This window comes from Nylanderia fulva, unplaced genomic scaffold (assembly GCF_048542155.1).
Source record: "Nylanderia fulva isolate GAGA-0341 unplaced genomic scaffold, ASM4854215v1 Scaffold125, whole genome shotgun sequence".
In the NCBI taxonomy this organism is placed as follows: Eukaryota; Metazoa; Arthropoda; class Insecta; order Hymenoptera; family Formicidae; genus Nylanderia; species Nylanderia fulva.
In genome coordinates, this window is record NW_028189464.1 from 142,469 (window position 1) to 148,468 (window position 6,000).

General features: G+C 45.3%; 1 long non-coding RNA gene across 1 annotated transcript; it reads right to left on the bottom strand.

The window, feature by feature from the left end:
- Window positions 1–754: 754 nt before the first annotated feature.
- On the bottom strand, window positions 755–949 carry LOC146724588 (uncharacterized). The gene is made up of 2 exons (XR_014924011.1): window positions 908–949; window positions 755–816 (listed from the first exon to the last, which is right to left on the bottom strand). It is a non-coding gene; the product is annotated as an uncharacterized LOC146724588 (long non-coding RNA).
- Between the last annotated feature and the right edge of the window lie 5,051 nt (window positions 950–6,000).

Below are 6,000 nucleotides of genomic sequence, written 5' to 3' on the forward strand. Positions count from 1 at the left end.
CATCACAACGTACGCGAGAGGCAGCACCACTACAAAGTTAAGAGTGGTCTTCAACGGCTCCTGCTCCTTGTCTAACGGAGACTCGCTCAATCTTCTTAGTGTGAGAAGAATTAAGTCCGTACATCGTCGATAACAATAAATAACGTTGTTCATGTCTTCTGACGTTATCGATGTCGATGCCGTCGTTGTTAACCGTTTCGCGAATATCGCGATTGCGCTCGGATTTCGCAAAGTTAGATACTTCCTTGCGCGTAGTCATTGTTTTCACTTGTAAAATTTCACGAATAGTCAGGACAACCCGGTAAAATAGCAAAACTGCGAGGAATTCTTTCTTCGTATTATACTTTGAACTTGTATTTTTGTAAACTCAAACTCGAATAAATGCGGAAGAACGACATGTCGATTTACTTATATTACCGTTTTCCCTCTCTCAAAAAAATTTAAAAAATAAAAGTGGGGAAGACGTATTTTACGTAAAAAATCATGATTTTTCATGTTCAAACTTGTACGCGTTAAATAAAAAGCTTCTAGAAATATTTAAAAATTTCTAGAAACAAGATTATGTAACGCGAAAAGAGAATAAAAGAAAAATCTGTGTATGTAAGTAAATAAACAAAAAATCAATTTTTCATGTTAAATCAAATTCTTATGTTTAAACAAATATGATCAATTAAAATTAATATCAATCAAAATTAATATTTGTCGCTAGTGGTGAAAATAAGCTTAAACGACTTGACTACGACGTAACTAGCAATTTTATTTGATTATTTCACGACGTTTCGACCATTTGGTTGTGGTCCTTTTCAAGTGAAATTTCTACAACATAATGTTACACAATATTTTTTAACATACGAAAACTCATTTAAGTGTTAAATTAATAAAATAAGTATAAATTTTATAAACATACCATCAATTAAACCGAGGTTAACATAACATCACACCGGTGTTATTAGAAATCGAAAGTTAAACGTTAAAAGAGGAACACGTCCCATCGTTATGATGTTTCGTCAACGACTAAACTTGAAACGCGCCACTAAACAATCTTTATTATTTTGTCGTAAATGTTTGTCAAATTCTCGGTGTCTTTCTGTAGGTTAACTGTATTGCCATGCTTCTTTATGAAGAACATTTCAGCAATCTCTCTCTTTCTTACATGTTTCTCGTTATGTAAAATTGTCGGTGATTTCCAATCAAAGTTATGCCCAAAATCACATCTGTGTTTGCTCAAAACCGAATGATTAGACTCATGTAATTTAATATTGCTGGCATGTTCCTTCACTCTAGTGCATAAATGTCTTTTTGTTTGTCCAATGTATGATGCATTACAATTTTCACAGTTAATCTTGTAAACTACATTCGTTTTAATATCATTAGTTATTAAATCTTTACCTGTAAATACAGCCACAAGATATCAATATAGTTCATTTGGAATTATACATATATACCTATATATACACACATAGCAAAAATTGAATAAATAAATTATTTTTTTAAACTAAGTTAAGTTTTTAATAATTTACAAAATTATTTTAGTTACCTTAAAAATTGAATAAAAAACTAACCTAGTTAAAAGAAGATTGTAACGTCTACTTTTCCGCGAGTGTCGGACAGCTCAGTCAGGATCAGGGTTCGAGAAAAGGTTGCACAGAACTCCGCGAGTAATTTAATTAAGCAAAATAGTTATTAAACAAATAATAACGAAATAATACAATAATACAAATAAAAAGAATATATAATATCACTGCGTGGATATAATATCACTGCGGATACGATTTACAAAGAGTCTCGATTCGGAAAGACACTACAGTGCTCGCGGCGTGAACACGTAGTAGAGACACAGTATGGAACGGACTTGAATATAATTAAGTCGCGAGGTTTCACGCTGATTACAAATATACGGAGTCACGCAGCGGCGCGGATGTACATATATCGACAATTATACGCGGGTTTGGATATTCCACACGCGCCATTAATACGGTTGAGGGCGGATATATCCCTCCGTCTGAATAGGGATTATAGAAATAATGGCCGCGGGGCCACTTTTGGGGTAAATCGCCGATTCGCGTACAAAAAAATTTTGAAGGCGGACCATGAATACGGAGCGGGGCGCACGTGGTCGCGGAGCGCGACGCGTGACAATACTTGTGTTCCTCCACCGGGGAGGGAGGAACAACCGTTTCCGTTGTGAGAGAATAGGCGGCGCGTCGCAAGAGGCGCGAACGGAATTCCAAAATGCGGTAATAAGTGCAAGGTCGGCGTGCCACCGTCGATCTGCGGATACTCAGGATGCACCGACTGTCGCAAGAGCACGATATAGCCGGCGCTGCTCCGCCTAGTAAGACCGGTGCAGTGGTGATTAGAGTCAAGGGGGTGAGGGGGGAAAGAGAGAAGAGAGAGAGAGAGAGAGAGAGAGAGAGAGAGAGAGAGAGAGAGAGAGAGAGAGACTTGTCTCGCGAGTATCGCGGGAGAGGCGGAGTACGCTTCGACCTCGATGTCGACTAAGACGGATTTTTCCGGGTTCCTGAATCGTCCTCAGAATGCTACAATCTCGCTGCAGAGGCAGAGTAAACTTCTAATTTGTATTTTGATTACCGGTCGAAAGACCCGGCGGAGTTCGGATCAGAAGACGGAATCCTTTTTGTTTAGGATCTCATCCTCTTTTATACGGTCGCGATAGATTCGCGCTACAACGTTCGGCTGTTTACATCGGCCGTCGGGCGCTCTCGGCTCCGAGCTGTGTGCCTATATTGCCAAGAATAACGACGTATCGTTTCAACCGACAATAATAAGCCCGCGAATAAATAAAAATAAAATAGGGCGCTCTGCGCCTGCTGTCCTGCCCGGCCGATGGTCGCCGGGCGCAGCTTTCCATCAGCTGTTCGGATGGGAACGATGGGGTATTGTTACATTAATTGAACCATTTTTGAGACCGACTATTTCTCTCTCTCTCACTCTCTCCCCGATCTCTGCTGCATCGACTTCTCAAGGAAAGCTTATCCTCTTGCGTTGCTGAACTGCAACAAGCCGGTGCATCCCGCTATCCGTAGGACGGCCGTGGCACATCGCCTGCAATTATCGACACCGGATACCGAAACTCTCTCGCGCTCTTCTTGATGCGCCGTCCACTCTCCCTCGTCGGAGAACAACTCCCCTGTGTGGGGGTATCACTATTATTCTCAAACGCGTCCTGCGGCAACACGCGCGCCCCGCTACGCGTATACGATCCGCCCGCGGCGGTTTCTTATATTCACGGTTTACCCATTACCTCCGAAATTGATCCCGCGGTCATTATCGTCGTACCCTTACTCGCAAGGATAACCGACCCCGCGCTTGTGGTCATATTAATAGTTCGCATCGAGTAATAGAAATATGTACACCGATTTCGCCCGACCGATTAAATCTGTGCGCCTACCGGAATTATCGTATGGTTATACTTCCGTTTTCTGTTGTGTCATATACGTCTCACGTCTCTTGCACCGGTTATTTGTGGTTGTATTACTTGTCTTTTCTTATTTGCGTATATATTAGTTCCGCCTTTGTAAGCAATTGTATTCTATTATATTATTACCTTATATTACTTTATTTTTTTTGTCTTTAAATAAATATAAATTCAGTTTATTTTAATATTAAACCGCGGTGTTCTGTTGACCCCTTTCACGAGCTTTGATCCCAGCTAGGTCGTTCGAGCCCTCGCGAAAGAGGCTGTTACATTTGGCGCCCGAACAGGGACCTGCCCCGACCGTACACAGAACCCACGGTAGTTTTCTTTTTGTACATATTTACCTGTAATAAGCGGAGCGTGATTCTTGCCTGTAAACCATGCCACAGTGGTTATTTGCTCCCTAAAGAGCAACTCGTGGCAGTCGTCGCCGCCAGCGGTCTTGACGATGCGGGATCCCTCGATGAGTTACAGAAACGGACGAGTCGATACGTCTCGGAGCATTCGACGGAATTTGCGACGGCGGAGGGAGAAGCCAGCAACAGTCTCGTGGCCTTTTATTTGATTGAATAGACACCATCGCCGGGCGCGCATGATACGGAAACAGTTCTGCGCGACAATGCAAAGGTCATAAACCAAATTCGGAAATGGGGTTGTCATTTTGCCGCGATCCCGTCACCTTCCTTGAGTGGATTCAAGAACTAAACACCGGGTACGGGTTCTCCGCCGCGCAATTGCTGAAAGCTTTACCGGGATTACTTAAAGGCGATGTACTGCTGTGGTACCGGAACACGCGCGACGAATGGAATTCGTGGGCTGATTTCGAGATCGACTTTCGGAACCAGTACCTACCACGATGTACTGCGTCACGTTACGACGCGAGATTATGGAACAGCAGAAACCCGACGAGAATTTCGCAACGTACATCACGGCGATAATGACGTTGATGCGCCGCGCCGGCGGATTTTCGCGACCGAAGCAGCTCGACCAGATCTATGATAATGTGGATTCGAAATATAAAATCTACGTCCGAATCGACGATGTAAGCGGCATCACCGAGCTGCACGAACGACTCGCGGAGTTCGAGCGGCAACGGAAAGAGCTCCGGGAAGCTGAAAGAACCGCCCTCGAAATATCGACTGTAGCAGCGGTATATAATCGCGCAGTGTTGGCGGTGCAAACAGCGAGAACATACACATTTCGATTCCCGGCGCTCCACGAAGAAATTTTGCTCTCAGTGTGGCCGCGGGGTTTTGACAAATTAATGTCAGCCACCGACACCGGGAAACGCGAAAGGGGCCGAGGTCGTACGGACCGACGTTCGCCCCAATGCTTCCGCGACGTAAAGTTTACACCGCGACCCCACGTCACCGTCCGTATTAACAAGCGGAACTTCACCGCACTTCTCGACTCCGGATCGGAAGTATCCTTCGTAAATACCGCGACTACCGACACCGTCCGGACGTGGGGGTATCGCGATCACACGGGCGTCGATTAAGTGCAACTCACCGATGGCACCCACGCGGAAATATCCGACGCGATCACGCTGTCCGTGCAGTTGCAAGGTCGAATCTACCACCACGAATTCGCCATTCTGCCGTCGTTAGAGAGCGAAATGTTGATCGGCATTGACTCGTGAAGCCAAACGGAATTGGCTTTGCCACCGCCGTGTAACACTCGCGTCGCGAGGTCACCGAAATGCAGTTCCGCCGGCGAGCTTGCCCCGCGAACCCCGGAAGAGGATTGATAACTCGCCGAATTTCTCGCAACCAAACTCGCGTTGTTCATTCAGGTTAGGGGACCCACGGAGATCACCCAGCATCGTATTCGGCTTAAAGATCTGACGCCGATTAAGCAAATGTACCTGCTGCGTAATCCGGCGATGCAGGCCATTATCGATAACAAAATCGCCAAAATGGAAAAGGAAAGAATTATCAAGGCCTCGCGAAGCGCGTGGAGCTCGCCGATTGTGATAGTTAGAAAGAAAGATGGCAAGCATCGATTCTGTATCGACTTTCGCCGGATAAATGACGTCACCGAGAAAGACGTATATCCGTTGTCCCAGATTTTAGCGACTTTGGACAAAATACGGGGAGCGCGCTACTTAACAACGCTTGATCTCAAAAGCGGGTATTGACAAGTACCATTAACACCGGAAAGCCGCCCAATTACCGCGTTTACTGTCCCTGGACGGGGATTATTTCAATTTAAAGTAATGCCGTTCGGCCTGCATTCCGCACCCGCGAATTTCCAAAGACTGCTCGATACCATTCTGGGCCCCAAGCTAGAGCTGCACGTGTTTGTTTACTTAGACGATATCATCGTCATCAGCAGCACGTTCTTCGAACATCTCGAACTGCTTAGGGAGGTTTTCCGCTGGTTACGTTGCGTGAAATTACGACTCAACTGGGATAAATGCAAATTTTGCGTCGACCACTTGAAGTACCTCGGCCACGTAGTCGACCGGCGCGGCATCCGCACGCTCTCTGCCCCGTTCCCGCCAAGAACATACGTGGCTCTTTGTGATAGAGGATCGCTTCACGAAGTGGATCGAATTGGCG